Raw genomic sequence first — 26,896 nt, 5'->3', positions numbered from 1 at the left:
GGGAATGTACCGGAGCACGTGCACCCCTCCGTTGTGAATATACATTATCTAAAATGAGAAGCTGGCAGTAAAAATAGCAATATTTTTCAGAAAATTTCATATCATGTTTCTGTTTCGGGCTTAAAAGAAAGCGGAGTTTTGCAAAAACAATAGTTTAAGTCAATTTCTCATACACACCACTGATGCCTTTAAAAAAAATTAAATTTGATTCAAATGTACTGGTAGTTATTGATGCACCCCCTCAGAAAATCCTGGATCCGGTCCTGTATATGACATTTATGACTCTGTGTAATGTCAATGCGTACTAAATTTTACTTGCAGTATTAAACGAAGACACGTAATACAAACACATGTTATGTAATACATTTTAAGTATTCTTCTTAATCTAGCACTTCGTTATTTTGGTACCTTTATGTGCACCTAATAGTCGAATCAGAGAGGGTGTACTGAATTTTCTAATTTTATGTTCCACATGAAAGGAATAATTCGTAGAATAATTATATGTGAGGAAGCAGAACAACGTCGAAAAATCCTATAGATTCAATGTTGTCTAATACAAACTTTCATGACCTGGAATCTAACTAAAGACTTCTTGTACTAGAGGCAAGCACTCCACTACTCAGTCACCGTGCCTCCTAGCGAGGGTGTTGTATAAACATTGTGTTCTGTATATCTTATATACTGTAAGTGGTCTTAGTCCCAGCACAGAAAATGTTCATTTAATAAAAATGTTTATTAATATTCCTGTAGGTATAAACTCCATGAAGGGTAATGACATGTTTAGGTTCATGTTTCCAAGTTAAGAGTAGAAGCTCTGAATATCATTATTTTTTGCTTTCTAGACTTAACTTTGTTACCTATTAATTAAAATAGATCTCCAGTAACTCAGAAAAGCGGTGCTAACAGTTTGAAATCCAGTTATATTGATTAATTAGACGTAATTAGAATTGAAAAGAGAAAAAATGCACATAAACATTGCACGCGGAATTAAGGTATGGCGTGCTTCAGAACTCCTTTGCTCGCTACAATAAGAAGAGTTTGAGTTTATGAAGGAGTTCGATAGTGGAAAAAAAGGACGAGGTAGAACGTTACGGAAAGAAAAAAAGAACACTGAAAATGAGTCGATAGCGTGCTGACTTCGTTTTCAACTTCTTGAACCACTTTGACACAGCAACTTAGAATAATCAGTTCAATATTCGAGCAATGATTTATAGAAACGATAAATTTTATTCATTCCATTTTCTTTGTCATGGCTCCAGCTTCAAGGTTAAATTCAGAACTTAGAAGAAGAATGGAATGTGGAAATATGTTTTGGTGATTGATTAGTCATTTACTTTATTAATATTCACATTTTTTACATCAAGAAATAACTTTCATTTATTTTCAAATGTAGCCATTTAGAATAGAAAACCTGGTTTGAGGAAGTTTATGTATAGATGTGTATTACACAAAATGGTTTCATATGAGGAAAGGAAATTTAACATGATAGATTGAGACAAACTGGATTACGTTTACACACACACACACACGTATATATATATATATATATATATATATATATATATATATATATATATATATATATATATATATATATATATATATATATATATATGGTAAACACACACGATTGTAAAAATAAATATTACCTCTTAAAAGAAATATTGTAAGAAGGGAATAGCACTTTTAAATTGACAATGACCTTCAACGTATCCCTAATATTCTATAGTATTTTTATTTATCACACAAAAAGAAACTGTTTTAAAATCTTGAACTGAAATTTCTCAAATATTAGTTCAAAAGAGCAATACTATAATTGCCTTTTATTTACTTGGTACAACTTACGTATGTTCTGTAGTAAGTAATAAAAAAAAATCTCTAAGCAGAACATACATTAAAATTCTAATTAATATATATTAGAAGAGTTCACTAGTAACTTATTATTTAAGGTTTTAATTATTTTAAGCTTGATATGCATTTTATTCCGTCTTATGGCTTCACATACAAGGACGCATCCATTATTTCCGATTTCTACAAGTATATAGTGGCAGTAAAATCCAAAACACACTTTACTAAGGATAAAAATCGAACACGTAATCAGGTATATCATTTTACGCTGCGTAAGTTTTAGCCAAGTAAACTTAAAGAACATACATCACAAGAAAGTTCTTTTAAAATTTGGAACTGTCCCCATAACAACATTACATATAATAAATTTTGTAAGTTGCATGTTAATTATGTTTTGACATATTTCTGTTACTAGAATAAGCAGAAACTGAAATGAAATATTTCAATTTAATGTCCCATGTCCAAAAGCCCATCCCTTACATTCAAACAACGCCTCATTTCATGCATCAGCCTTTCTTGTGATTTACGGCTATCTTCCCAACTAGAATCCCATATTTTTCTTCGAATACTTTCTTTGCCTGTGATATTCTGAATTTTACATCTTGTTCGAACTTATTATCCCTTGTTATTTTACTCTCTTAAGTAACAAATCCTGCATCTCTTTCACCAGGTGATCTATTTTGATCTTCATTTTTTTTGTTGTTTCTCTTCTTCCACGTACCACAACTTACGCTTCGCTTTTGTTGATCTCTGTGTTGAATTTGCTGACACTCAGTTGCCGAAATCCATTCCGACATGCATATATTTTTTTCTCCATGTCTGCCATTAGCGCAATATCATCCGAAAATCTAAACGTGTGTATTTTCTGGACATCAATAATTATTTCTGGACTGTGAGTAGGCTTGATTTATTTTATTGCTTCTTCAATGTAGAGAGAGATAAAACAAGATTGATAACAATGAGCATCCTTGCCTCACCCGTTTACGAATTGTTGCCTCTCAGTTCTTTTCTACCTCAATTGTTGCGTTATGTTCGTTGTGTAGGTCGTATATCATTCTTTAATCCAGTAACAGTAAAAGTCAAACAACAATACAACAGAATATCAACAATGATAATATTTACAACTTAATCCTGTACAATGAGGCCCAGAAAAGGGTAAAGATATCTATGGTAGGCAGGAAATATTCTGAATTCAATAGCAACACTAAACATGAACGACTTTTGAGTTATTACAAATCTAGGTTTTGGAACATGGAATTCATGGACTCATATTTCATATTGGGCGAATGAATACTCTGAAATTAAGTGTGGGAAGTAGAAAGTGGTAGTTCAATATTTCATTTACTATTTTATGAATAAACAAAATATCGGCTTTTCTTTCTTTCTTTCTTTTTCTTTTCTTTCCTTTTCTTTTTTGCAAGAGTACTATATTATGCTATATTCGGAGTTCTGATGATTTTATTTCATTTCATCTTGCTGTGCATAACCAAAATATTCATTATAGGACCTGTGTAGATCAGAAACTCTGTGACAAATAATAGCTTAAAAAGAAGTTGAGAACAGTGGTCAGCTAAACCATAAACCGAATAAGTGAACAATATTTCACTACAGGAGAAATCAAAGCCAAATTATAAGTAACGTTGTCCAATTTTAAATTTTTGTAAATCTCTACGACCGGCACTATAGTAAAGATAATGAAAACCACTATTATTTAATTGTTTACTCTATTAAGGATCTTTCTTTCCAAAATTATTATATTGTTTACTTTTATTCTGTTATTAATAAAATTTTAAAGTAAGACGCAGAAAACACGCCTCAATGAGAATGATTTTTAAAAAATAAAGAAATTTACATTCAAGAGTATCACTTACACAGGACTGCAGGACATTTATTTCCTTCCTCATAACAAAGTAGTGAGAAAAGGGAGCTTTTTCTTAAAATAACTCAAAAATAACGATGTGTATCAGTAGATAAGCATGAACATATATGTACTGCAAACATATTTATGATGTCGTGGCAAAGGAAGTTGTGACTGGCAACAGGTGTCGTGGTTTACATCTGAAGTAGGAACGGTCTTCGTAATAATAACTACTTAAGTTCTTTAGGTTATTGATCAATATTTAGACTGAATAAAATATGGTAATTACCAGATCACTTAATCTGTGCGTGTTGTTACGCAGTTAGGTCAGCCTTTTTTACATATGTATCGCTGCAAAAATATCAGTCAGATATAGGGCACTAATAATGTGGGTCACACAAATAAACAAGGGTAGTGACCTATCTAACGCAATGGAACTGTTATATAACTGTAATACTGCACATTCATTCGTCACTCTCTGCCAATTAGTCAAATGTAATTCAATTATCATTTTGAAGTAGTGTATCAGGAACTAAAATTACACTAAAATTACAGAAAGCACGAACAAAAAACGAATTGAAAGCCGTTAACATATTTGTCTCGTCAGAACAAAGAAGAAAACTTGAAAAAAAAAACTTTAGTATTGATGACGACTAGTACTACTATAATCTACTTCAATCCGCGTAGCTGTAGTTTCAGGTATTGATATTAGTACTAGAACAAGAATCTTGATAAGGTTCAGACTAAAATGTGAACTTTCCTTATAAGTTTGTTTGATTTTGCTACAATAGTTGGTGTAAAGCTGTTAGTAAACAATGGAAATTCTTCCACAAAGTAAAGAAATTAACTTGGGGGGGGGGGGGAAATGTAGACAAGATGAAGCAAAACGTGTAAGTTGAAGCTATACTCACAAAACGATTTCTGTAAGTTAGCAAAAACAGAAGTGTAGCTGAATGCAATTACAGTGTATTATTCCAGAGTTGTTGACGGTAACAAAACCGATAAATGTAAACAGTTATGCTGGGTTTTAGTTTCTGAAACAAAAATCGATTTTAGAAAAAAAAAAGGCGATTCCACGCCGAGAACGAGAAGAGATTTTCTGATAAAATCGGTTTAGCAAAAGCTAGGCACTGAAACCAATTTACCGAATTCTAGGTGCAGGACCAAAATTTGTTTTCTGAGGAGTCAGATATTGAAATGGAAGCGGACATATAGAGAAAAAAGAAGTAGATTTTGTATCAAAAACACTGTAAATGTTTCTCTCAGGTTATAGTTTCATAATACCTCGACATAAATTTTAAGCTTGTAACGATCTAGCTAACAACGTTTGCAAACTACGATGTCAAAATATATTTTTGGTTCTTTTATATAAAGGTAACCAAGAAAGTTCTGTCGCTTTTTGTGGAGGTCTGTGTTTAATTGGCCCTCACACCGTGAGTTGAATGCGAATGAAGATAAGGCGAAGGTCAGTTGTTGGTGTGGGTATATCCAACATACTACCTGGTTGTGGCAGTTCAGTTACACCGTGAACTTGCGTAAGGACAGAGTGAACATGGGACCTTCACAGAGTGTCATAAGGGCGTGTATACTATAAGAGTTCAAACAGGGGTCACACTTGCTGCAGCGGAGCAGAAGATATGCCAAGCTCTTGGTGAGGGTGTCGTGACTACGCAGAGAGTGCAGCTGCAGCAGTAGTTTAATATGTTTAAGGACGGTGACGAAACACTTGAAGACGAACCTGAAAGTGATGAAAAGTGAGTCCTGTATGAAGCTCATGGCGCCGTCATAATTGGTTAGCATCCCATGAACCGGTTCCAAAACAGCCGAAACCAGTACTACAACAGAAGAAGGTCCTCCTGTGTGTTTAGTGGACTGCTTGCGGCATCGGACATTGGAAATTACTACCAGCTGGTCAGGGCATTAATGCAACTGTGTACTGTCAGCAGTTGAGGCGTGTTCAAGAAAAATTCAAAACTTTGTAGCCAAAACTTCCGAATCGCAAAGGGGTCCTCCTGTTACAGAACAACGCTAAGCCATACGTTGCTAGAATGACCCGGGGCGCCTTCAACGCGTTGGATGGGAAACACTTTTGCATCCGCCATACTCCCTGGACATTGCGCCGTCCGGTTGTCACCTGTTCCATCCCTTGAACAATCACATTAGAAGACGCCAGTTCAAATCCCAAGTAGAGGTGCAAAATACACTTGATACATTCTTCGCTTAACGGTCGATCAAGTTCTACGGCGATGGAATTCATGGTCTTCCAGAACGTTGGCAGAAGGTCGTCGATGTCGATGGAAACTATTTTTGATCTTCCAGGTACGTCTTAGGTGACATATCGATGTTCGAAGTTGGTGGGTGAAAAAGCGACAGAACTTTCTTGGTTACCTTTATAGAAACACATTTAATTGATTCGATTCGATATGTTGTAAATACAGTTTGTATGCATAATATAGTTTAAAAATAAATTAAGGACGTTTTCTCTGCAATAAAGATATTGAATTTATGTGTGGCATTACCGTAATACAATCACGACTTTTAAGCATTTACATAAAGTTATAAAGCCACCATCACAAATACGATAATTTTTCAAGCTCAGTAATAATTGTAATAATCAAATAACTTACAATGGACATGAATAATTGTATTAATGTCAAGAAATAGATCAAAATTAGTTCGTATTTGGTGACTCAATTTGCTTCCGTGACTAAATTGATTAGAACTTGAGCGTTTGGTGCGAATAATATCTGATTTGGTTCCTGGTACTGGTACATAATATTTGGCATTGTTTCATCATTGTAAGATAACAGCAGGACCATTGAAATAAGACATAGTGATCTTGTTGAAATCTAGAAATGATAGATGTGATAATTGATGCATTGGCCATATAAACATGCAGTTTAACGTGCGTTCGGTTTTAGTTCTTTGTATGCTATGGTTGGATGGAAAATAGGGCTGGATAAAAAAATGCATGGCAACATTATTATAATTCGTATCCGGCTTTACTCACAGAAGAACACCAGTTATATTCCTTCAATGTAATTGCCTCTCATCTCTATTACCTTGTGCCACACGGATGGAAGGCATCATACACCATCAATTTTTGTCGATGCCCCGCAACGATCGCCATATAGCACAGATGATGGCTTCTGTTGTGTCGTAGTGCTTCCTGCGAAATGTTCCTTCATTTTGTCGAAAAGGTAATCACGAAGTCCCTAAAAACATTGTTGTGCACTGCGCTCACGTGCCATTTCAATCTTGATGCACGTATGTTAATCGATTTTCGAAACGAACTCTTATGGCGCTTACATGGAACATCCGTAAAGTGTTGCACGCCGATTTCAACGAAATTTTGCAGGTAGATACTAGATACAAAGTAAAGTGACCCGTATTTTTTCGTTTCTGCGGAAAAACGGTTTGAAGAGGCCTAAGCCCCTCCCGATGTATTTTTCAAAAAAGCTTGAAATCTCCAAAAGAACGTGAGCAATTTGCTGAAAAAGGCGTTTACACATACTAGATAGAAAATAAAGGAATACGGGTTTTTTCTTTTGTGTGAAAAAACGGTAGCAGGGGGAACAGCGGCACCCATTTAAATATCTCCAAAAACAATGAAAAGGCCAAATTCGACAAAAGGGTGCAAGCGATCCCGAGGAAACTATGCATGCAGATAGTAGACTTAAAAGTAAGAAATACGTATTTTTCTTTTGTACGGAAAAAAACTCTTTGAAGGGGAGTAAGCCCCTTCCAGAATATTTTCCAAAAAGCTCTAAATCTCCAAAACCTCACAAACAATTTGCAGAAATTTCCAACATATATTTCACATACCCAACATATATTTCTGGGGCCCGTATATCTTTCTATTACGAGCCAATGTATATGTCCCACTCATGGAGAAACTACACGTAAAAGAAAGAACTTTTGAAACGACATACGAATATCTTACATGTTAGTCTCACAGACAGGAAGCTGTTAAAGTGTCATTTACTGAACAAACAATGCGAGAGATATGTATTCTGAAGAACGGTTTCAAAGTTTGAGTGCATATAATTGGGCATCAGAAGATATCAAACTGTATTATGAAATATGTATAATGTTATCTTGCAGTAGTAAGCCTACGAGGTGTCATGCTCATCGCTGCATATGATAAGTTCGAGCGATAGTAATTTTATCTGTGTGTGCAAAACATATGACCGATAACTGAGAAGGCGGTGTGCAATTATACTTATCTGGCCCATGGCTTGTGCAATAACTTGTTTACTTGTGATAATGATACTTGAATGCCACAAAAGAACACTTCAAGATAATGAGCCACACGTGCAAAATGAGATATCAATATCTACCTTGTGTACATAATAAGTAATCAAAAAGTTAAGTACATTGCGTCAGATACTCATATGTATATGATATAAATTCGTTGTTCCATCAGCGTGTTAAAGAAGAGAAATCCTGCATGAATCCCGTTAACATTCTGCAATTACTGTTTGTTGCTTTTGAAGTGATACATCGACCAGAGTCGCCAATAACAGCACAGGAAAGGGATACAGCACGCATATTGCAATGCTTGCTGGAATACTGGATAGACGATAAGGTTACGTTGGACATAGAAGAAATATTAACATTAGCAATTGAGAAGGACGACAGGGAAGATAATACCACCCAATATTCTCCTGTGGATGACGACATAGAAGAGTGCGATGGCGGCACAACCATACATGGTCAAGCAGACATCACCTTTGCATACAAATAAAAGGCAGTCAACTACTGGAGAAGTGGTATTAAAAGACCGCTATCCCTTCGATCCATACAAGCAAAATTAAGAAAGGTAACCTCAAGGCAGCAGCTAGAACGCTGGGAAAAGCAAGTCATTGGTGGAGGAACACGGAAGGATAAGATATCGCAGGTATCTCAATACGTTCTTCGGCAATTCCAAGACGCTCGTGAGGCACACTTTCCAGTACACGATGTTGATCTACGACGATGGACTCTGCAGGCCAGCAATAGATTTCACCTTCCATCATTTAAGGCATCAAATACCTGGCTGTGGGAGTTTCAAACAACACACAAAATCGTATCGCGAAAGGTGTGACGAAATTTATATCTACGACACATACGCCTGAAGCTAAAGAGGACATATTGAGGACCGTAAATGCCTTTATTGACAATGTAAAACACCATATTATCCAATTCGGCCCAGGTAATGTGTACAACTCCGATCAAAGTGGTTTCCAACTAGAAATGCATGGCGGTCGATCCTTGGCTGCTCAGGGAGTGAAGAAAGTGGAAACGGTTTTCCAATCCGTAAGTGCGACAACACACAGTTATACAATACAACACAGTTATACAATGCACCATCTCTGCCGATGGTGCATTGCTAGCACCATTACTCATTGTTCTGAAGGAGCCAACTGGTGAGTTCGGCCCACGCGTGCACAACACTGTTTCGCCCCTGTAACGTACCGGTATATCTTGCCGCCTCAAAATCAGGAAAACTCACAAAGGATTTTTATCGTCGTTGGCTAGAGCACGTGTATTTTCCTACAACAAGCGTCAAGCAGTTCTTCTATTGGGCGCTTGGAGAGGACATTGTGAAAATACCCTACACTCCATTGAACCAGAAGAGAAAAATACTGTGCTACTTACAATACCTCAAGGTTTAACTTGGAAGCTGCAATCACTAGATGTGTACTTTTTTCGCTTGTGGAAGACATTTGCGCGCCGCTTTTCGGACACTGTTATCTTACAACAGTCTGATATTAATTTGCATCTACGGGATAACATAATCAAACTACAATCTCTGACACATATCAATTCTCCTCTACAAGATACAAAGATGTCATCAAATACGCGTGGTATCACATTGGCTATACAACAGAAAACTGGCACAATTTCAGACCCCAGCAGAGTTCTAATTTTCCAAGAATCACATCCTGACATGTGACATTTGTGGACAGGTTGCTGTGATTCGTTGTGGTTGGTGTAAGATTACTTTGTTTAAAGGATTTTTTTGTGCAATATCATTATTGTGACACATTTGTTGCGTAAGATATTATGCTTAGAAAAACTGTTGGTTTGTGTTATAAAGTGGTGGATAGTACTTGCAAGATGTATTTCTTCATTGCACGTCTAACAAATGCCTTTATACTTTCATCGGAATTGTTTTTGATTATTTGTGGATTGTGACCTTTGCAAACTATTTGGATGAATTTGGTGGGGACGTGGCTCTCATTGCAACAGTTTTTTTTTTTTTGCAGGAAATAGCAAATACGTATATTTTACTTGTATATCTAGTATGTACATACGCCTTTTTCTGCAAATTATTCCTGTTCTTTTGGAGATTTCGAGTTGTTTTTTAAATATTCCGGGAGGCGCTTAGGCCCCTTCATACCGTTTTTCCGCAGAAACGAAATCATATGTATTCCTTACTTTTAAGTCTAGTACCTGCATGTGTAAGTTTCTTGGAATCGCTCGCACCCTTTTGTCGAATTTGGCCTTTGTCATTATTTTTGGAGATATTTAAATGGGGGCTGCTGTTCCCCCTGCAACCGTTTTTTCACACAAAAGAAAAAACCCGTATTCCTTAATTTTCTACCTAGTATGTGTATACGCCTTTTTCTGCAAATTGCTCATGTTTTTTTCTTTTTTTCCCTTTTTTTTTTTTGGAGATTTCAATCTTTTTTTGAAAATACTTCGGGAGGGGCTTAGGCCTCTTGAAACCGTTTTTCCGCAGAAACGAAAAAAATACGGGTCACATTATTTTGTATCTAGTATCTACCTGCAAAATTTCGTTGAAATCGGCGTGCAACACTTTACGGATGTTCCATGTTAGACCTTTTTTCTCTAATTTATGGCACTGCTACTTTTCACTGAATAACACAGTCGTTACAACTCGTTACACATCATCATCACACATTCTCTTATCAGTTACGGAAACTTTGTGATGCTAAGATGAAGCCCTCTGACGTGAGTACAGTATTGCCACTACCTTATATTCAACATATATTAGGATGATTCATATTTTTCAACTTCCGAGTTTTTCTTTTTTGAGTCTCACCTCCTAAAATGGTTCCATGGAGACCAAGTGACCCATGAAAATAATTAGCTCAATTGAATAATATTAAATGATGCCCCACGCCAATTATTTTTATAAATATTCTACTTGAATTTTGGCATTAGTACTTAATTTATACTTAAAGATGTATCCCTATAACCCAACTTCCTCTATACAATTTGTTCTGCTGGTACCGGAGGATTGTGAAACATGGATATTTAGATATAGTACATGTTAGTTTCTATATAATTCCTTGAACCGCTTGCGATAGCTTGAATAGTTATGAAGCTAGAACGTTTCAAAATGTGATAATTTTCGTTTCCGGTGGCCTATAACTCTCAAAGGAGGCGTGTTTGACCCATGTTTATTAAAACTGTTTACTTTCGTTTGAAATACGGAATCACTTCCCAGAGTTTGGGCATCGAATTTTGGAATATACTATATAATATTTATCGAGATAGCTACGAATAAATCAGTAACGATTATATTGAAACAATACTTAGAAGGCTTGAGTTTTCGCGTAGGTAGACATAAAATAGTATACTATTTCTTGAAAAATAAAAAAAAAAAGTTATATCTTTTACCCTGATACCGTCTGTGTTTAAAGTTAGGCCTAAAGGTGTACAGTTGATAAAATATTGCGTCTGTAACGTGCTCAAATCTGTGTAGGAAACGTGTAGAGATTCCTTTTATCTGTTTCTGAATCATGGCAGTCTTGCCTTCTATGCTAATGTAGATTAGAACATCTCTGAGGAAATTAAATCATATTGCTGGTATTTGCGTGCCCAGCTTGAAGTTAAATTGTTCTTGGTTTCCAATATTTAAGAAGTCTGCTTTAACCTTTCACATTTGTGTCATAAAGAACATTGGCAAACATTTTTAAGTTGATGAAAAAAACTTCTCTATTATAACTTCGCTTTGGGAGAGCAGAAATTATCTATAAAGGACATTTTGCCGGACGGAATGTGCAAATTTATGAATGTGGCGAATTATATTTTAAAATATGATATAAATTAGATGTAACAATGAAGGAAATTATTGAGATAAAAAATAAATATTTAGATATACATATGGTAATCAAAATAATGGTAAAATCTGTAATTTGCAATATAGAAGATGAGTGGGAAGGTAATACTGAGAATGCGTAAGCTGTGCGTTGATAGTGATGTCCGATGATTAATTGTATGCAGTAGGTCAGACGAAGTAAATCGGGGGCATATGATGAACGAGCAGACGGTACACTGGGAAAAATCTGTTTTCCGAACAGCGGTATATTGTACAAATATAAGGAATCCTCTTGTTTATTACAGAAGTCAGTACGGAGCATACGTTGTCATTATGCTACATAGGGATTGTCTTTAGATGTTACATCATCCCGTTGCAGGATGTCTGCTATCTAACAGACTTCCTTATATTACATTCTGCTACCTTCTTCAGATGTATGTTATATACGTCCATTTGTATGTGAGATCATGACCACCTATATTGTTTCATATGGAAAGTACGTATAGATGGAACTTATACGGAAAGTATTATAAAATATCGCTTTCAGTTATACGTTTGTTTTACGTTAAGTCCAAAAAATACAGGATTTACAAATGTAACATACGATTTTACGTACGCCACATACGATTATTTTCTCAGTGTAGTGAAGTAAAAATTGAAGACTTCTAAATTTTAAAGAGGTCAAATTGTGGGTTGATTGCCACAAGTGTTTCTAAGATGGCCAATGTGTTAGACATATTGCGACAAATAGTGTCCAAGGTGATAGCGGTCTACAAAACTCATTGTAAAACATAATCACAGAACAGTAACAGTGGACAGAAGGGAAGCCTCAGTGATAGGAATCGTCAAGCATTGAAGAGGTTTGCCATCAAGAACCGTAGAGCGAATGCAGCAAGAGTGATTGTGGAACTCAATTGATACCTGAAATAACCTATTACGGCAATTACAATCAGAGACGAGTTGCATAAGCTAAACACACACAATCGGATTATAATTTTAGAACTGCTAACAACGCTTTAGCACAAAGAAAATGGTGCTGAGAACAATCAAAGTGGTCCACCGATGATTGAAAACGCGTAAAATGATCCCACGAGTTTTCTTTATTCTAAAAACCATTTGTATTTTACATAAAACTTTCAACAATTGGACATTTACTCAAGCTAACACATTAATATATACAACGGTTGTTCAAATTAGGTATTTGCAAAACTACTGGAGTTAAGTCTATTTTTTTTCCATTTGAGTAACTACTTCTAACGTCAGAACTTAAAAAACAGAAGGTTCATCGTCGCAATTAGAAGGTAGTATTCGATTCTATCATACGTCAAGCAAGAATAATAAATTTTGCTGTTGCCTGTCTCCGGAAGACAGTTTTACAATATCTTATGACTTGTTGGTGTACCGAATTGTTCTTTTACAAAAGCTTCCTAACTTCATCTTTATGTATCCCTCACGTATTCATCATTTAAGGATGTTTCCGATTTCTACATCTTGTGAGTCGTATGATATTTGCTGACAAAAATTGTGCAGTTTCGTGTTGAATAATTTCCTCCATTTTTCCGTTTCTTCCTCAATATTTAGACTTAGGATCAAATATTTTTCTCAAAACTGTTTGTATAGCGTAAAAACATTCTATAAAATTAGATTAGAAGTTGGAAGATTATCGTCCCTTCTCAGCATCGAGAGTAAACGAAGAATATTACATTATGTTGTAAATAAGTTAGTAACAGAATCTTCTCCTAGTCAAGAGTCACATCGATCAAAGAGTGAGAATCGCCAAATATTGTCTCTCGTTGGGATAATTCAACTATTCACTGTCTGCTATCATGATAATTAAATGCAGAGAAGGTTTTTAGAATTACGTTGCTAACAGAAGCAAGTGTAACTGGCATTTTATGATTCTACTCAACATCTAATTACGTGTGACTGACCGTCATTCTTTTTCTTGTGTATGTATGTATGTGATAAATTATATAAATTTTATTCTACTTTAATCAAGCTTGTTGTGCACTTTCTTCCAAGTGCATAAAATAAATCTAATTTTAGGGTTGAAGCGAAGGAACAGAAGAAGTAAATTCAAACGCAATTCGAAGTTTCTGATATATACAACATGTGACAATAATATAATTTCCTTTGTAAAAAAAAGTAATATGCACTAATTTTCTATGAGGTTTTTCAATAACTTCTGTTGCTTAGGTTGAAATGAATCAAAAACAATTATGTAAATTTGCCCCATTTTAACATATTTTCTACGAAATAAAAATTCATAAAAACCCTTAAAAATTCATCAAAAATAGAGTTTGTTTTCTTTGATAGTTCAAACTTACCCGTGTTTCTTGTGGCTGATATGGGTCAGAGTCAAAGGATGCGTTTATTGTATCTTAATTAAGAGGTAGAGGCTACCGTACTAAACTTTCTCGCTCTCATTTCGTAACTCCGCTCTCATGTCATTCTTCAGTTATAACGGAAAACAATATTTACGAAATATGAACAAAATTATAATATATATTTTCGGGAAACTTCGTCCGAATGAAACTCGTTTCATGAGTAAAATATCCTTTGTAGACTTTTTCCATGAAAACTGACTTATGCCATAATGTGCGATTGTTAACGAAAGAATAATTTTTGAAGTACGAACAAAATGTTCTGAACAGTTTTTCAGAAAATTATTCGAGAAAAAACACCCTATGAGTCAATCATTTCTTGTAAATTTTTCATGATTAATGAACCATATCTTATTGTAGAACTGTTAATGAAGTATTTATTTATGAAATCAATAAAAATTGTCTGTATCGTTTCGAGAAAATTGCCTTCACATCAAAATCGCAGCCATTCTTCTATCATTAACACAATACCATCTATTTGTAATGAGTGGTCATAGAAAGAAGAAGTTAACGGATATTCTTCTTTTTTATTTCCTTTCAGCCGAAACTTTATCCCAACTGTGCATTTTCTTACATCATATGGCGCGGTTCTGCGAAATGAACAATTGACACATCAATCCATTTTCGCAACATGTCTTCCTTACTCAACTCACCAATTGAGTTATGACTCGCACCTAGGATACTTGTATTGCTACCCTCAGTGATTTATGGAGTGCATCTACATTACAAACGTTTTACTAACAGTGAACCGTTACACTGTAAACAGTGAAAAAATGTATATACTAAAATCAATTTCTGATTCTCATTTTCATGATACAAATTTCAGTATTTAACATTTCACTTTATTTGTCTTTTGCTAGTGGTAAAAACTAAGCACCCCTAAACAAACAAAAATACATATTTAGTAATCCATATTGTTGTACAGTGTTGTACATTTTTTTCAGTGTTAGCCAAATATAATTCACCGATCGGAGGATACTGAGAAATAGCTGGTAAAAAAATAATATATACGAGGTGGGACTTAACGGTCTGTTGGCCACGCACCGTCAAGTTAAATCGTTGGTTGGTCGGCTCCAATCTTTTCGAGGCTTTGGACAAAAGATTTTTTTATATGCATGTGCATACACTGGCATAACCGGTGTAATCAAGAAGCTAGCTTCTCTCCCAAAAAGCTCAATATTTAAACACACTAACTTAATGTATTACTTCTGGAGGGAATGAATACTAAAGTCCCATTTTACTTGTCATGACAAATAAAGAGGTGTATACCAGTTCTAACAACAAAAACCTGTCGATAGTTCTCAAATACTTTGCTATTATTGTTATTCATATAATTTCTTATTAACTATTTTTAATCGCATCACTGATAACAAACCTATAAAATAGCTGTATCATTCACTCTTTTCAAAACCTTTTAACGTTCCTCGTCCCAGAGTGCATATGTCACATTCACTCTAAAAAAGGGGTGTTCATTTGATTCGAAATAAATCTGTTTTTATTGTTATGATTCAGGTTAGTGTAAAGGGACAGGTTTTGCCGATAGATGTCACTACAGTCTTCGTATCTCTCTCATGTATTTTTTTACCTTTCACGAAAATCTACAATTTCTTTTACAAATTTCAACGTAGAGGCTTCAAATTTTTAGAGAAGGAACTTCATAACCTATTAAAGGGAACAATCCGTGCCGATTTTTTATTTAAAATTTTCTTCATTGTCGAAACAGTTCCATTGTTAAAGGTTTGGATATCCATTTCAACAATCAAGCCATTTCAACAATGAAGAAATTTTTAAATAAAAAATCGGCACGGATTATTGCCTTTGATAGATTATGAAGTTACTTTTCTAAAAATTTGAAGTCTGTAGGCTGAAATTTGTAACAGAAATCGTGAATTTTCGTGAAAGGTAAAAATACATGGAAGAGATACGAAAATTGTACTGCCATCTATCGACAAAACTTGTCCCTTTAAACCAACCTTAACTCTCTGCACAAGAGACAGAAACACCATCAGCAGTTAAAAACAAACAATATTCTTTTCATATAACCTGGCTAATCTCCTTGATCATTGCACACACGTTAATGCACTAGAATAATGTATATAAGACAGCCTCCTTGGTCATTTAATTTAGACAAAGGTAGCCAAAAGAAGCGAAAACACAACATTCCATATTACAACCACCTTTATCCTCGTAAACCTACCACTAAAACTTTCGAGTGGTAACTAGTACTGTAATCTCGGTTGGCAACGCTGAATGAAACTAGTAAATTTTGATTGCCTGTCCGAAGGGTGCACGCACTTGTCCAACCGGGAAATATATTGCAGCCTACGTGCAGACCCTTGAGCTAAAGGAACCTCGGTGACATATTATTGAAGAATTGTAGTAACCATAATTAGTGGATATTGATAGATCTAGTTGTCTTGTTGTACTGAAAATCAGTGGGACAAATAAATTGTTGGAGTATTTCCGTAATACTTTAGTTACATTAATCGTTTGTAATGATTAATAATATCATTTGGGAAATTTAATAACAGGAAAAGTATTTACTTACAACATTCATATTTTGCGTCGTTAACAGACAACCAACAACCCGATTTAAATGTTTTCTTTATCAAAATGTTTCTTTATACCCTTCTATTTGAGGTATCATAAGACATATGTTCCCATCTTTAATATTTTAAAGATGGTGTAGTTTGGAAAGGTTTCCTTTTTCGCATCACAAACAGCACAGAAATACTTCTCCCTACATTCCTGTTCGTTACTTGTAAACATACTATCCATATCATTTTTGGTTTAGTAGCAAACGAACTGGCTACTTCTAAAAAGTACACCTGTACAACGTAAACATATAGTAAGTTTGGGTGATTCCGAACAGTCGCAGAATCTGGACATCCTAAGCTTATGGTAATACTATTTTTCACATGTGGAGACTTGTGAAGCCCATTTAAAGCATTATACCTTTCCACGGTTCAATGCTGAGTAGGAAATGCAAAAAGCGTGACACGTAGTTTCGACGGTGGAGGAAAGAAGAAGAAAAAGGTAGCTTCATGCACGTTTTTAGACTTGATGCAACTTTTTAATGAAATATGTTAAGGTTTTACACAGAAGTAGTTGTCAGTAAATGGTTAAGTAAGACATATACTAAAGCAAAGATCTTGCTTTACTCGTTGCATGTTGGAAGAATTCCATAACTTTGCGCGCGCCTGCGTAACGCTTGCACAAGTTTATGATGCTCAAAATGGGCGATTCCGAACGTTTAGGGAAGGGTGAATACGGACACGTTTATGATATTAAAATGAATCTGGATAATGTGATTAATCAACTAAGAGGATTCAGAAAACTCTCTCGCTTTTCACGTTTCTAAGTGTAAAATAGAAGCAGGAGTTCGAGCAAAGTATGCCAAACCGTTCTAAAGTTCACAAGTAAAAATGGTTGGAGTAACAAAGAGTGTTCTTTTACCTGGTAGAACACTTCGCTTCATGCGTTCCAACTTGCAACACTCTGCTGGTTTTGTTGACTTTAGACGGTCACACGTCACACAGTTCACTGTCGGCGTGTCAATTTTATGATGAACATTACATTTATGCTATCTCTTTATCTTCACACACAAGCCACCGGCTACAACCTTTGGATTTAACATTCTTTAAAGTGCTAAAGGTGGGATATGACATTGCAACAAATTCATGAATGAAGGCACATCCAACAGGATCTCTGACAAAAATGATATTTGGCGAACTGTTCCGGAAAGCCTGGTATCGTGCTGCAAGTGTTGATGCTGCTGCGAATGCATTCCGTGCATCAGACTCACCCCCAAACACGTCTCAATCGCCTTCAGATTCCTCAGTTAAACTGTTCCTACCTTCTCCTGCTGTTGCTTTTTGCAAACCCACATCCCAACGTCAGGCGTTGCTAAAAGATTAAATGTTTCAAAATGTCTCCTCAAACACAATCGAAGGTATGGACGAAAACAACTGTTTGTTTTATGGGAAGAATTATTATGCACCATCATCAAGCAAATACGGTTCCTGGGTACCCTGTACTCTGTGTAAGGAATATTTGCATGAAAGATGTTTGAGTGGTGATAAGAAACCGTATTTTATCTGTGGACGATGTGTCTGAATTATGACTATTGCTTCATAAAACTGACAGACGTGGTTCACGCAAGAAAAATAAATGCTAGTCTCAGTGCACACATACACTTTACTAGTAATATAGTTGTTACTTGCAAAAATAGTAGTACAATGTAGTTCTAATGGAAACAAATGTGATTCCTATGTATAAAGATTAAAGATTAAACACTATAGTGATAGATACACTACTGTGCACTTAGCTTGCAATTAAAGCAGTAAAGAAATTAGTATAAAAATTGTTGTTAGTAATTTGTACCTATTTATCATGTAATTGTATCTATATTCTGTACTTCTCATATTAGAATGTTAATGTAGCAAGATAGTAAGCTAAAATACATCTATCATGTGCATATGGTTCCGTGTCCGGAATCGCCAACCTACTGTCCAGATTCAGCATTCCAAATTTGCAAATCAAAGATTTTGCCAACTTTCAGAAAATTATTTTTTATTTCTTAGCATGACATTCCAGGAAAACTATTTCAGTTGTACATGTATACCAACATATCATTAAATAATATGACGAAGTATTGAATATTTTTGTTTAGTGGGGTAGCAGTAAAAGAAAGAAACATCAAAACTGTCCGGATTCACTCAAACTTAACCTATATACAATGTACGATTCCTTGTAGGCTTAAGAATTATACTAATTACTCGGGATTTGAAATTAAAATAACAAAAGTGTTGAAATGCTCTAAAAATAATCGCTTGCTTCTACAGTCCACGTCACCCATAGTTTTGAAATTAAATTAAATTTCTAGTTTTATGTATGTGTTTTAGGGTAAAGGAAAAGGATGGTTAGCGAAAGAGAATGATAATGAAACAAGTGAGTATCGTTTCACAGTGTGGAACTAAGACTTCCAAACTATGCTAATTCAATACTCAACCTTGAAGTGCGCATCCATAAGTACTTGTTGCAATAGAATAATGAGATCAAAGATAGAACCTGTTCCTCGGATGATGAATCGGCATCAAAAAGCCACTACTCACTATCTCTTACTCTTTTTGATCTATGGTGATGAAGGTTAAAACAAAAATTGTTTATTTCAACCACTTCTGGTTTGAATAGAGGGCTAGGGAAGGGTGTAGAATCAATTGTTGGGACACTAAATCAATTGCAAAAACCACATCTTGATAGCGTTCACCATTTCTGCCATACAGAAATCAGTATCGAAACCGAAAGTGATAGTAAACTTCACCCCTTCTGGTTTCGATAGAGTGTTGTGTATAGTCATAGTATCTTGTCTTGAGACGCTAAATCCCTTGAAAAAAAAACTTCTCACTATTTAATACAGTGCTTTTATTTGATGATAAACGCTGAAACTGAAAATGTTTTATTTAACCCCTCGCAGTTCGAATAGAGCTTCAACAGAGGGGTAAAAACGTATTCTTAAGACGCTGACCTAATTTTGATTGCATTTACTGTCTTAGCTCTACGGAAATCAGTATTGAAAAAGAAAATAATAGTAAATTTGAATCACTTAAAGGTTTGTTAGTGTGTTATGGGTTGTGATGATATGTACCCTTCACTCCCTGAAACGATTGGAGAACACTACTTGTCGCTATCAATTCCCATTTTTATTGTATGGCGATACACGTTGAAAAGGAAAACGGGTAATTTTAACTTATTCCGAATACAATTAGAGGATTAAGGGGGAATAGAGGATTAAGGGAGAGATAAAATCTACTTTTCGGAAAATGAATCGGTTGAAATAAAACTACATCTTGATATCTCCTACCGCTTTTGTTCAACGGAAATCAGTATGATTAAATTACAAGCACTGCGAGTTTCGTAGAATGTTGCGGATTGTGACGATATTTTCTCTTGAGACCCTGAATCGATTTCAGAAAGACACTAGTACCATTATTGTTCTATGGCCATATATGTTGAAACCGGAAATGGTTAATTTGAGCCACTTAATTTAATTTTAATTAATTTTAATATAGTAGGTGGAACCTGTTCTTGGGACGCTGAATGAATTGCAGAAAAACGCATTTCGGTATTTATTTCCGTTTTTGCTCTATGGATAACAGTACTAAAACCGGAATTAGTAGAAAATTTCAATCACTTCCATTTTTGGTAGAGTATTCGAGATATTCATGATACACTGCCTTCAAACGCTGAATCATTTTGGAAAAACCGATTCCGTTTTAATGTGTCAAACGTTGAAACCAGAAATGACTAATTTGAACTACTATCGATTTGAATATAGAGTAACGAAGAAGCTATTCCTGAGAGGCTGAATCGATTGCAAAAATAACGCATATCGATATATCGATACATGAATCGTTTTTGCTCTGATATCTGCCGAACGACGCACGGATGGACGAAGCCGTTCTTTAAGACTTCCGACACTTATGCATAGCATAGTTTTTAAGTCTAATAAATGGTGGAATAGGAATGTTGGAGGAAAAAGGGAGAACCTCGAGAAAGATCACGTATAATATACTATTTGCCTCAAATTCGGGATCGAAGCAGGGATTCCTCGCGGGAAAAGGTGAGCATTCTGCCACTGAGCCATCTCGCTTCTATCACTAGTTTTAGATTTTTGGGACTTTCTCAATGCAATTAAGTCAGATGTTGTAGGCATACACAAATTTAAATAAGAATATCATTCATCATCATTGTAATAGTTCAAGGTTTAGCCTTAGTGTATATTAATAAGTTAATGAGTGAAGAAGACTTTTTTTTTTTACTTTCTTTAAGAAGTCTGGATGTCTTGAATAACGTATAATTTGCAATGTAAACGAGTACAAAGAGAATTGTGTTAAGGATAAGTAGATGTGAATGGACATTGCATTACTCTCATGTCCGAGATACTTCTTATAAACACATTTCATAATAAATGCAAGGTATATTTTACAACTTCCCTTTTCAATGGCCTTGAGTAAGAGGCAAAATATAGACTGTGTGATCGTTTTACATCTATTAGAGAACAAAAGTTAATAAATTGATGAAGAGAACCGAGGTTTTTTGAACTGTCGGAAAGGCTACGTTTGGTCCTTGGGTGGGCCTAGCTATGATCTTGCGTGGAGATAATAGTCTTGCAAGAAAGAAGGTCATCCGCAAGAACCACACGGTATCACGGAAACCATGACGTACCACTCAACTGACCCAATCATTACAAATTTCTACAGATAAATGTCACCTCCATTTCCTCACGTTTGAGTGTGTCCTTGACCTTTCACATGTAGGTATAATTTGACACATTACCCCGAAATCAACAGAGATATCAAATAAACTTCGATCGCTTAATATGTTTTTCTTCGTAACAGAATCTCCTTCGAACAGATTAAAATTTCAAAAACTCTTATCTTTCCCGTGTAAACGGTTTCTTCTGTTAATTAAACTATATTTAAAGTAACTGTTATACGAAGTTTTAAACTTTGAAATCAGATAAAACACTCCATCACTGCAATATTGCATGTATAAATTTATTTTCTTCCAGGAAAGCATGTGAGAGGTACATGAATTTGTGACTTAAATCCACAAAATATTTTTACCTTAAGGAGTTATATTTAATCACACGATTTTATTAAAGTTCTTCTATTTGTTTTATTTTTTAATCAAAAGATCCAATATATTACAATCATTTTTTGTAGATCTTATGTCTGGAGAACCACATATAGTGTAGCCACACCCAAACTATCACTTAACTCAGTATGATGTGCTTATTCCGTAAGAAAGAAAAAATCGAAAACTCGATTTAGGGACCGTTCAAAAATTTAGTTGTCCCTAGTCCAAAAACTAATTATTGCCCAAGATCACAATCTTTCGATGCAATTTCTTTTAGATCATTCCTAAAATTCTTGTCCAAGATCGCAATCTTTTGATCCATTTTTTTGATCATTCCTAAAAGTTTTGTTTAATTAATTTTACATCACTATTAACCCATTCTATAAATTAATTATATCAAAATTAAATTTTTGAGAATTAAGTCCAAGTACTTACCCATGACTGATTATTACGCCAATAGTTATCTCCAACCCAATATGCCATTACTAGTTAAGATTCAATGACAGTAATGCAGTTGAAGGGGTTATAAACTTATCCTTTCATTCTCGGACGCCCTTCAAACAATTAAAGCCCTCTCCGCTGGTCTACTGGCTAGCGCATGTGTCCTTGGAGCATATGGTCCCGGGTTTGATTCCAAGTGTGACAACGCTGGAAGTTTAATTGCACAATCATTTATTTCAATTAATCATGCTTTTCCTTTCACGTAAAGAGCAATTCATTGTAATTTCCGCGGGAGCACATGTGTTTAGGATTCCATGCTAAGCTGTAGGTTCACGCCTCATATACTCTCTCTATTGAAATGGGCGCTAAACTCAACTAAAATTTTTAAAAAGATCAGTTTCATATATGAATATTGAAATTAGATGGGTATTGCGGAATTTCATGATCAACAATACTATGGGACATGAAAATCTTTGTGGCTCAGTGGTTAAGCGTTCAACTTTGGTGCGTGGGGTCCCTGGTTCGATCCCAACTCGCGCCAAGTGAACTTTGTGGTGGACAAATACTGTACTTGAGATTTCTCGAGGTTTTCCCGTTTCCTAACACTTTCTTCATTTCATCATTTCATTCAATTCTCACAATCAAAGTCTCCCTTATCCTCGGTGCATAATCGTCGGATGTTAAACTAAATGTTACATTTCATTTCTTTTCATTTTCATGAAAATCTTCTTTAATGTTTTCTGCATTATAAGAACATCTTACTTGATTTTTAAATATAAGTACTTTACTTTTAGCTTTAATGCTCTTTAATGAAGTTCAATTTATAAGAACAAAATGTTTAATTCCTTTTATAATTCTATAAACATATCTCAATATTACATTGGTCTGGCCTTGTTGGATAAAAATAAATCTTTAAGCAGTTTCCTTAGAAAGATCACTCCTCTAATGCTAGAGGTTCCTGGTTTGATCCCTGACCAAGTGAGTTTGTCCTGAGTAAAATTGTGTCTCCGTGGGTTTTCACGGTGTTCTTTCATTTCCTTCCACATTCTCATTTCACCATTTTTCATAATAATTAACTTTCATTTATCCTCCGTTTAATTTAGCCTAAAATACCATAGCCGTGGGAAGTTGAATTACAAACCGCATTTCCTTCTATCTCTAAAGTAAATAATCATGCCGGACGACAGTGGAGCTTGAAAACTCTCTAATTCGTGGGCTATGATTTACCAGTTATTGCAAAGTACTTACAGAGAGGCTTGCTATGCATTCGTTTATTCGGAAGTGCTAATTATATTTTGCAAACTACAGGCAATATGAAATATTGAAGAAAGAAAAGTAGCAGATTACGTTCGATGATACAAAGGATAACGTACTGAAAGAAAGAAGTTATTGAAAGAAATTGGTTGACTATCCATCAACTTCTGTGGATAAGTGTACATCCTTTTTATAATGTGTATCAAAACCTGTGAAGGGGGCGCGGTGGCTCAGTGGTAGAGCGTTCACCTCTGGTGCTTGGGGTCCCGGGTTCGATCCCAGCCCCTGCCAAGTGAACTTTGTGGTGGACAAACACCGTGCTCGTGGGTTTTCTCGGGGTTCTCCCGTTTCCTCCCACTTTCTTCATTCCACCATTTCACTCATCTCTCACCATCACCGTCTCCTTTAGCCTAACCGGCATAATCGTGGGACGTAAAACTCAGAGATTTCATTTCATTTCAAAACCTGTGAAAACAAAATATTGTCCGAAATGGAACATGCATAAGAAATGAATCCAGTCAAAGTGGACAACTTTCGAGTTCCAGTCAATATTAGTATTTGTATGACTAAGTCCAATGCAGAAACGAAGAGTTTCATAATGTTTCTCCTTTAACAAGTTTCGTTGTACCTATCCTGTGCATTCTAATTTTATTTCAATGAGTTGTGTCTATGTCAGTGGTCTGCTGAGATACGTACTTAAACTTTAACGCCCATTTATTGATTGCGGGGTTCCGAACATTAAATTGTTCTTATTGCTTTCCGAATGTATAATTTACTCTTAATTACCACTTCTCACGGAGTGAAACTTGTAACATTTTCTGAAAGAAAAATTCTCTCACGTAATGACCTGCATCAAACGCATTCAGCTAGCGTGATCTAAAAAAATGTGCGGCAGCGAATTGTCAGATGGTAGCGTGACTGGCGTTAACACTTTCAACCCCTCGTCTAGCAGGCAGTTTTGTCTTCAACAGATCAAAGTGCGTGAGATCTCTCTTTTACATTGAATACGAAAGAACGCATCTAACACGAAATGTAGTCTCCCTCCAATGATATACTTCAACTTTGCACAGTATAGCAAATAAGCACATCATTTGTTGAGTCGAATTTGCACTATTGTTACATTTTACTGTATATGATTATAATCATGAATACAATTGTATTTAAATAAACATTTTTTACCGTCACATGGTCGAAGGTCTTGTTTCCAAATCTGGAAGTTTTAAATTCGCGGAGTTGAATGAGATTTCTTTAGGATTTTAACTTTTACCCACCAGCATAATGCTGAAAAATGCTTTAAACCAGGTTCTCTCAGATTCCTAACATTTCTTCACATGCTGACTGTAAATTTCTCCCAGTAGAGAATGGCTTAAGCAACCGATTTGCTATTTGTTAATTGGAATAAAAATCTCAAATTATCCTTCATAATCAAAGAAAAAGCTTCGAAATTTAACAAATCATCTATGTTTTGACAAACTAGTGAATGTGCAAAATATTGATTCGATTTTAGAAAAACAACTTTGAAAGCAATTAATTTTGCATTACTTGTGAATCACGGAGAAAAAGTATTCGGAAAAAGAAACAATTTTTGAGCAAATAAAATGTGTAATGTGTTTTAATAATCCCTCTGCCAGACATTTATTTCTAACAGCTGTCATCGTATTATCTTCTTGCTAAATATCCAAAATGTTTTCAAATGCTTTAATATATAAGCGGGTTGAATCAAGAACCTCGTACTTTTTTTGAGTTGGTTGAAAAGAAGATGCTCTTATCTGAAAACAGACACTTACATCGAAATTGAATAGACACTTTATTTAGGAATTTATTAGTAACTGTATTGCTACCAAAAGAATGGATATGAAACTGAAATTTGAAAATACATAACAGACTTAATTAAGAAATGCAGTAAATACTAAAGATCTATACTCTATAAAAAATTGATAGATAATTCACTATAGTTAGAATAAATATACGGAAATGACAAAAAGGGAAATTGCAGTAAAATATAAATAAATGTAGCTATGAATACCGTGCAAATTACATTTCATTATTACGCTCGAGACAATATGAACAGAATTGACGATGTGTACGAAGTCAAATAACACAATACTGTACGCGAAATAGAGTGGATAATTTTGTTTCAAACTGTCATGCAACCCTGGTTCGTGACTCACACAGAAAGAATGGCGTCGCCTAAAATGAGTGAGGCTCACAAATATATAACTAGTGATAATAACCTATGTGATCATTTCATTAGCAAAAATCACTGCCCGGCGTTTCTAAATTGTACCTAGTGTATTGTAGCCGTCGGCCCTATATTATTTATACATATATGTTACGATATTGTTACATTGAATTTTCTGTTTCCTTTAAAGCCTGAATCATGTACGCTAAAGAACACAGCACTTGCCGCGAGGCCATTAAGAATCTATAAGATGTGTTGGCTTTACACGGTATGAACAATTTGATCAATTTGGTATGAAATAATCCCTGTATCGATAAACGAATGTTCCTATTCTTTTTCTTAGAGCTCCCTCGTGGCTAAGCTGTTAGCGTACGTGTCTTTGACATGGGAGAACCGGGTTCGATTTCCAGTGGAACTTATGTGACTTGGAATCCACGTTAAGTTGTAGGTCCACGTCTCATACAGCCTCGCTGTTGAAAGGGACGCTGAATTAAAAATCAAATCAATCAAAATTTTTTTGCTTACACACAACAACTATCTTTCAATGTAGGGAACACGTTTCCCTTTGTCCTTGTCCTCCCTTTAGTATCTCGGATTAACCAACGGCAGGAGTTCCAGTGAAGTAGTAGAGCAATAACCTTAGAACATTCTGAATATTTTAAGTTAGTATTACATATTGTATCCATGTAATATATTACATTTGTTTCTCTCTTATAATCAATATTCTAGTTTTGTTTAATCACAAATTTTAGCATTGCAAGTTCAATGACTGAAGCTTACGCACGATATAAGGTTACGTAATCTGCTTTGTGAGAAGAAAAATAAAAATAACAAGCAGAAGCGAACCAACGTAGGAAGCTCCCGGCGTAAAAATCTGTGGGACACAGACTCTGTTATCGAGCCGAGTCTGGCCATCAAATATAGCAATATTTAATTCTTAGACTATGGGCTACTTGCCCACCGAATTTCGTTCACATCTTTCCAGTTCTTACCGAGAAATAAAGTAACACATCCAAAGAGAGTCGAATCAAGCCGAGTCGACAAGCGCCGAGTCTGTCCCCTGCCCGAGTACGAACACCAAACTGACATTTCTGTAGTTTATTTGACCACTGGCTATTTGCGACCTAATCACTAGTTCCCCAGACATAAAGCACCACACACATACATACAGCTGCAGTGAAACTATAAGCTCCTATATGGTTATTGCACTTGGTAGAGTTCAACTTGGTTCAAAT

General features: G+C 35.3%; 1 protein-coding gene across 1 annotated transcript in view; it reads right to left on the bottom strand.

Annotated features, from left to right (window-relative positions):
* Positions 1-26,896, bottom strand: part of LOC145687228 (uncharacterized protein C12orf56-like) — a 213,224-nt gene that overhangs the window by 120,622 nt on the left and 65,706 nt on the right. The window lies entirely within an intron of this gene.

The sequence above is a fragment of the Thermobia domestica genome, chromosome 6, assembly GCF_964235325.1.
Source record: "Thermobia domestica chromosome 6, izTheDome1.hap1.1, whole genome shotgun sequence".
Lineage (NCBI taxonomy): Eukaryota > Metazoa > Arthropoda > Insecta > Zygentoma > Lepismatidae > Thermobia > Thermobia domestica.
The sequence above is the reverse complement of the archived record's forward strand: the minus strand, read 5'-3'. Positions and strand labels throughout refer to the sequence as shown.